This window comes from Leptodactylus fuscus, chromosome 4 (assembly GCF_031893055.1).
Source record: "Leptodactylus fuscus isolate aLepFus1 chromosome 4, aLepFus1.hap2, whole genome shotgun sequence".
NCBI classification, from domain to species: Eukaryota; Metazoa; Chordata; class Amphibia; order Anura; family Leptodactylidae; genus Leptodactylus; species Leptodactylus fuscus.
The window spans coordinates 174,985,500-174,993,553 of NC_134268.1; positions in this window are offsets into that span (position 1 = coordinate 174,985,500).

Consider the following 8,054-nt stretch of genomic DNA (forward strand, 5'->3'; position numbering starts at 1 on the left):
TAAGTTTAGGATAATATTAGTACTTCTGCCCCATTAAATTTAAGAGACAGCTCATAAAAGAAAACAGCTCCATACTTGGCTCATGGATCTTTTGTGGACAGACATTTGTAGCCATTGGAATACATTGAGTCACACAACAGACAGGTAGACCAATGGGGAATGTGATGAGTGAGATGACGACACTGTGTATTTGACTTTTTATAAGACTTCTATGTAGACTGGTACATGTATGTTGTGCCCTGTTTTTGCTTAGATGCCTTTCATGGCTGAGATGAGAATACCCTCTGGCGTCACTTGTGGCTGCCTCAGATGTCTGGGATTATAGATACAGGCGAGCGGGCTTTTCCACTCTGTGGATGTAAATCACAAGAGAGGTAAATAGAAGATACGGAACCGTAGAGTACCTCGCTGTGTTACGCCATTTCTGCAAGTCCTAATTTCTTCTATGGAAGGACACGATCTACTGTTTTCATAATGCTGTCCATCTCTGGCAGTCACATTTTATTCTCAGCCATAAAATATGGGAATACAAAACAGAAACGGCTTGACTTAGCTGTATAGCTATGTGTATAGTCACCTACTTCAGAGCTCCACTTACACCCCAATTCATACAGTCAATAAACTCAATTCAAAGGCTTCTAATATGGGTTGTACACCATTTTAGGACATTAAGGAATAATACAAGACATCAGGACAGGGGCATAACTTGAGGGGGTGCAGAGGATACAGTCGCACCAGGGCCCGGGAGCCTTAGGGGGCGCATAAGCACTAGCATCAGTATTGAGATTGCAGCTTCCATCTGGCCCATAAACCAAGGAGACCCACAGATTACCTTAACCATATTAAGGCTGATATAACTCCTTCGCACCTGTAACCATCACTATCAAGAATTCACTTTAGGGATGAGGTAGGAGCCCTGGACAAAGGATTGCATCGGGGCCCACACAAGACTCCATCAGCATCTGGACGGTACAATCCATTTTATTCCCAGCTTTACATTCCCACAATATAGCCGAGTTCAGATTCATTCTACCTCCAGACTGACATTTCGAGGGTCTCGGACTCCTTATCTTTGTGGTATTGGAATATCCCATTAATCATAGTTGTTATCAGAAAACAATACCCATGAAGAGAAAGTGCTGTAAATGTCTAGTACAGTATGTCTGTGATTATTTCTCTATAAAACTTGATTTTTGACATTTACAACTATTTACAACTTTTCCATATGTTTCCAACTATATCAACAAAATTCTACCATTGTAACCTTTTATAGCATGAAAGGCTGATGTAGACTCTACAGCTCATTGTGGTGCCAAGCAAAATACATATATAGCAATGCTTGGAGCTGAAAACAGGCAGAAAGTTCCTAAGAACATTGTTTGAAATGTGAGACCTCTATGAGAACACTCAATAAATACTCAATTCTCCATATGTACTAAAGAACTTCACAATTTGTGGTTTTGTCTTGAAGTGCCCCTTCCTTATAAAGATGTTTTTGTTACAGAAAACCGTTGCTCATTTCCATCATAAATCGTGGTCTCACAGGGTCAGAAATGAGTCACTTGTCTAAATTAATTTTCTTATAGAATTTTCTATACTTTTAATACTTTTTCTAACCACTTGCCAAGTGTGTAAACACTTTGTATTATTGGCACCAGCTATGTATCGGCAGTAGGGTGGGAGTATCTGTAATTTTCACTACCAATTTTATCATCTGTCATATGTACTATTATTGTTCCCAGGTGCAGACACGACCCTGAAATATAATCCATTGTAATCCATGTTGGTATCATATAGGAAGGACCGTCATAATCTGTCTAAATCAGACATATAGACATAGTAGGTGCCAGATTGTCTATAGGACACTGTGCGATGGTGCTCAGAGCACTACAATGTGATGCTCAGGACAAGCAGTAGAGTAGTAGTAGTCATGAATTTATTGGTCATATTCAGTATTTAAATTGGGAAAAAATTTTAGGGGGAACTCTGGGATAATTAACCTACTTTTGAGATCAGAGTATAATAATCGGAGACCCAGGAGAGGAGACAAACATAAAAAACACTGTTACTTACCTCTCTTGGGCTTGAGCGCACTTCCCACTTATGTCAGCCATCTTCAATGATGGAAGAGATGTCACTTAAGCCGGGCTTGCGTCGTGACGCATAAAGACGCAAGCCCGGCCCACGTGACGTCTGTGATGTCACCAAGTAGGCCCAAAGCCTTCCGGAGCCAGGAGAGGTAAGTAACAGTGTTTTTTATGATCACTCCTAACCCTCCGATCATTATATTCAAGGGTCTGAAAAGACCCCTGGGTATAAGGATTGCGGTGTTTGTGGGGCTCTTTATACCGAAACACTGTTACCGGATAGTTTGTCTTTATATTGAAACGGAGTTCCAGCCCAATTTAAGCATTGGTCATATTAAGATAAGAGATAGAGATAAAGTAGCAGATGCCCAAACCAGACCTTGGCACATGCTATATCTGAATGATATCATAGCAGTGCGGTGAGGATCACGACATCCCATAACTATTGATTTTAGACCTATGTACAGCCTTGGCTTAGGTTTTATTACAACATCTGTTCCGGTCCCCATGTCCATATAAACAAGCTTAAAAGCACAGGCCTATGTGAACAGTGATAAGAGGGCATGTAAATACTGTGCGTCAATTGCCCTGACGTGACACTGGGTTCCATAAAACAGGGCTTAGACACTGTTGATCTATAGAATGGCAAGTAGAAAAGACACAATTGACAAAAATGCAATTAAACTCATCAACAATAAAGCCTAGGAGCTTTTGAGATGAAATGGACACTTAGAACATTCAATGGCGTGCAGGTCTGCTGTAGTGCCAGGATATTGCCATGCCAGATGGGAAGTGATTTTGTAATGTATATAACTATGTATTTATCAAGGTAAATTCTGGGAAGTTTCCTCCCGGTGGGCTACAGTATATTATGTACCATGCTATATTGTGACCAGTTTATTTCAGAATGTATTACAGTTTTGTTGTGTTCTAGAGTTAAACATGCTTGAAGCAAAATATATCTATAAATATTGTCCTGGAAGCAATGACCACTGGTTGGTTGGATTTGCTGGCTCACTGCATTATTTTTTATGTTGATCAATAAACTTGTTCTTCACGTGTCAGTTATCTACTTGTTATTTCTTTTATTCTCTGAGTATTCCTTGTTCTACATTACAGTATTATCTCCTCAGTGAGTCTACATACACATATCACATCATCATATATGTATAAATGTAGCTATAGATGCTGAGAAGTATAAATATCATGTCTTAATCCTTGCAAAGACCATCGGGCAAGTTCAAGAACCAAAATCAAGTTCCCTCTAGTTTGGCTGGTATTGTGCTAGGTTAAGGTGAGTTCTATCTTCTTCACTGGTCTCGGGGTAAGATGTTACCAGTATCGTCCTGCTTCTCTGCACTATGTCCCAGCAGTCACTGTAGCCCTGGGTTCAAATAATTTCAAGGACAACATCTGCAAGGAGTTTGGATGTTCTCACCATGAGGAAAAACAGTTTGGGTAAGGTGTCTGCTCTCATAATCATATAGAGACATCAGAATAAGAATATACAATCATAAAATCTAAAAGATTAGAAAAAGCCATGCTCAGTAATATAACTTACATTAGTAAAATGTACAGGTAATACATTCCCTTTAATTTGTATCTGCTAAATGGTCGGCACCTTACCCATTATTTGGTCATTATATTGTGCTGGTGAATTTTCCAGTTCAGTATCCAACAAAGCAAAATAAAGTGAGAAAATGAATTCCTAAACCCACTAGGACAACTTTATAAGCGAGACTACACACAGCGTGGCCTGACATGGGGTTTGAGCCAAGTCTATCAGAGTTTCTTGTCTCCAATAAATCCTCTGAAGAGCCCATTAACTGGGTACGAAATGCGTTGGAGAGAGTTAATAGGCACAGTTGTAGACTCCCACTTGTTAGGGTGGGAGTCTTGCTTTGGGGTTTAGGGTAATCACAGGGGTGACATTCCTCTCACACCCCCTTAGTGGCCGGAGTAAATAGACATCTCCACCCCTGTATCCCATTAGACAACCGATATGGTAAGATTGTTCCTTTTTTATGGATTTGGTTTTTGTATTTGGGTTTCAGTATCTTAATGTTTTAAGTATAACAATAAATGTGAAGTTTTTATAATTATAGGGACCCATCCCCAGTATCCAGTTGATCCATAGCACTGGACATATTTACCCTGGCACTTGGGACTTGTTGACTTACACATGTATGTTATTGTGTAGTATACTGAGGCATGTAAGCCTTTGATCCATGAGTCACTACGGAGTTAACTTTACAACTTTACTATAATTGTTTCTGTTCCAAAATGATTCATTTGAGCTGTGCCCTGCCGAAGCCTCATCCACTGCCGACTCTCATATTGTGCTTTGTGCTATAAATGACTGTCTGCCATCTCTATTATACATGACATTTCTACAAAGGCACAGTGTGGCTAAAAAAGCAGGAGCCAATTAGAAATAAACATTACCTGGAGAACAGCTCGGCGGACGGCACCATAAACGGGGCTCAGTCATTAGGTCTGAACTCTTTCTAACCTCACCTTAAAAAAAAAGCACAGAAGGATCGGCTGGATGAAAAAAAATATTCATTTCCAGTTTGTCATTCACCTCCAGCTGAAAAGCCAGTTTACGCAGCACTCCCTATGAGCTTGTAATGATCTCTGAGAATTAAACTTGCAGCTCTGTTAGGCACATTTCCAATCTTTGCGCTATATAAAAGTAGTAACTCCCTGGGGGGATCACTTCTGGGATCCTAGCAGATTGTAATGTCCTGGGTGACGACATTCACATTTCGCCGCCACTTAGTCCTCCTCTGAAAAATTAGCTTAGGATAATATGGGAGAAAAAAATGCTGCATAGTTCAAAGGCATCGATACCAGGGTGAAAGAGAAGGGGCACGTAAAATGAATGTCCACCTGCTTGTTAGATAAATAGTTCCCCATGATTATGCTAATTCAGGTAATAATGTGTCTTTATAAGGTCAGAGTTCTGGTACTGATCTGGTAAGACCCTAAACATCACATTAAATAATTACTTAAAGGGGTTGTCCAGAATTTAGATTTATATGAACCTATCCTTAGGATAGGTCATATAAAGATATCTGATCATTGGGGAGCCATCAGGCCAGTCATCAATATGGGGCCTCCTCCAGCGCCCATACTATACACAACACAGGGGCGAAAGCTCCAGTCCTCATTTAGTGGCCAGGAGCCCCCACCCCAATCAGTGGTATACGGCATGATCCAGCGCCCGTACTATACACAACACAGGGGCGAAAGCTCCAGTCCTCATATAGTGGCCAGGAGCCCCCACCCCAATCAGTGGTATATGGCCTCATCCAGTGCCCATACTATACACAACACAGGGGCGAAAGCTCCAGTCCTCATATAGTAACCAGGAGCCCCCACCCCAATCAGTGGTATACGGCCTCATCCAGTGCCCGTACTATACACAACACAGGGTTGAGAGCTCCAGGCTATGTATAGTGAACTTCACTTTGCTCATGACTGTATCTTTCCTTACATTCATTTATGATAAGGATATGGGGCGGGGGATGAAGCAGAATTGTACAAGCACCATAGATATTAATATTCAGAAATTGTATATGAATGAATTCCACATCACAAACCTGTAGAATTCCTGAACCTTCCCGGTAGTGTAAAATATAGGAAATAATAAGTGATGTGCGCACAGCTCCTCAGGTACATTAATATAATAAACTGCACTTAAGTGGCACTGACAATGAGTCTTAATTTGTGACTATAATATATTCCTAGAACAATGGTGCTCCATCTAAAAATTGTGACAGTAAGAGGCAGAAAGAAGCTGTAATGGGCTGACCCGGGCCATTGATGATTAGGGCGCTCCTCTACAGGGTCAATGATGAGACCAATCTCCATATTACCATCCTCTTGAGCTTGTGGTGTTCAGTTTGCTCTGATTTTACAATTACCTGGTCTCTCTGATATGGTAGCATGTTATATGCATGTCCTTGCTTTGGTGTGAGACACTCCATATTTTAGGTAAAAGCTTTGACATCTCAATAAGGCTAGGTTCATACCTGCACATGATCTACGTTCAGGGGTTTCTGTCCCCAAATCTGCTTAAAAAATGCAAGGGGAAAGGTCCTGCAAGCAGGATTTTTCTATCGGCAATTTCTGCCTTTTTCAGGCAGAAACCTGGTGGACCCCATTATAGTCTATGGGGTCCAAGGGTAACTGCTTTTTTACGCAGATTAGATTTCTGTTCAGAATGGGATCCTAACCCGAGGGTGAACCTAGTGTAAAATGTTGCCAGTCCTCACACTTACCCTGGAGGCCAATCAGTAGGACATTACTGTTTGTTCTGTTTCTTGCTTTATACCTGGTGAGCTGTTTTTCTTTTCTATTCTATTTACTATGAAATAATCCTCGTTCATATCATTCATGCAGGTTCATTTCAATTGCTGAAAAATCACAGGCTTCCAGGAGCTAGGGTCACAACTGGGACCCTAACCGATCAGGAGATTAGGGGTGCTATGACCATCATTTGTCACTTCAGACTGGTTGCTCTCATTGTAGTAGTGAATGGAAAGGGGTTCCGCCATGCTACATGTCCTTCTTGGCACACCCGTGGTGAGATCATGGGGAGCCGTCATGATTAAAACTGATACTCACCTGTCCTGGGTTCAGTATCCACTCCGGAGCTCTTCCAGCCGGTGACTGAGGCTCTGCTGCCTAGGCCTCACTGCGGGGGCATGTGATTGGGTCCCAGCGGTCACATAGAGTGTGCTGGTGTAATGACGTCATCGCGCCCCATGTGACCGGTATGCTGTAACATCTGGGGAGCAGGACCTCAGTCAAAGGCCGGAGGAGCTCTGGAGTGGATGCTGAGCCCAGTACAGGTGAGTATCAGTATTTTTAAATTTTTAATATTTCTCCAATCAGGACCCCAATATATAATAAAACGTCTAAGATGTTGCGGTCTTGTTTGACCGCAGCACCTCAGCCATTAACACCTGCGATTGGAGTTCAGCTCTGACCGGGTGTGTTTGAGGACAGGGTCAGCCTTTACATATGGCTGACACTTGTGTGCGCACCATGCTTCTGCAGGAAGTCCTTCCCGGCAGTGCCATTCTATTAGTGCAGATTTTGGGAAGGGGTTAACACAATTCACCGCAAATTAATTCGGATTGAATCAAATAGTATTGGAGAATTCGGCGAAGCTACCGAATCGAATTTTTGAAAAATGTGCTCATCTCTATTTATGATGGGAATATTCCTTTGAAGAAGTTCTCCAGAGGATCCATCTAGGACCTATCCTTACATTAGTATTTTTATTGTTATATCATTGGAGATCTGATTCCCACTGATCACAACAAAAGGGCCACAGCACTTGCCCTTTCATTGTTGTTCCAGACAAATTAACAACTCGCCCCTATTCAAGTGTATCTTGAACATTCAAAGAAAAAGTTATCACACCATGCATGGTTAAACTTTAAGTTCCTAAAAATTATTTGTTAGATCCATATTGTACATGTGGGCTATGTATTACATGTCTAGCAATCATATAAAGTGAAATCTCGCCAAAGGTCCACCTCTTTGAGAAGACCACCTCCTTACTCAGACCACATTTTATGTGATCGATTTGCAGTTTTCCATATTAACCATCTTATTTGAGAAGATGACCCCCTAAAATCCTACTTTTTATTGCTATTTTGGTTGGTTGCCTCAAAGAGGTTTCACTGCACCATTGAACTATCATTATAGAAATGAAAGCAGTAACTTCCCACTTGTATTTATTTATACATAGCTTCTTAAGGTCTGCTATTTTTGCTGCTCAGTGCTTGCCTATGGTTAATATATTCCATTCCCCACTCCAGCCTGAGGAAGGGTTAGCCAAACACGAACCCTACCTATTTATTGCAAATTAATAATTGCATTAGAAACGGCGAAGGACATAATAGGGCAAACTAATCAGTTCCCTATTTGGGGTTGCCATAGGTAACGGCC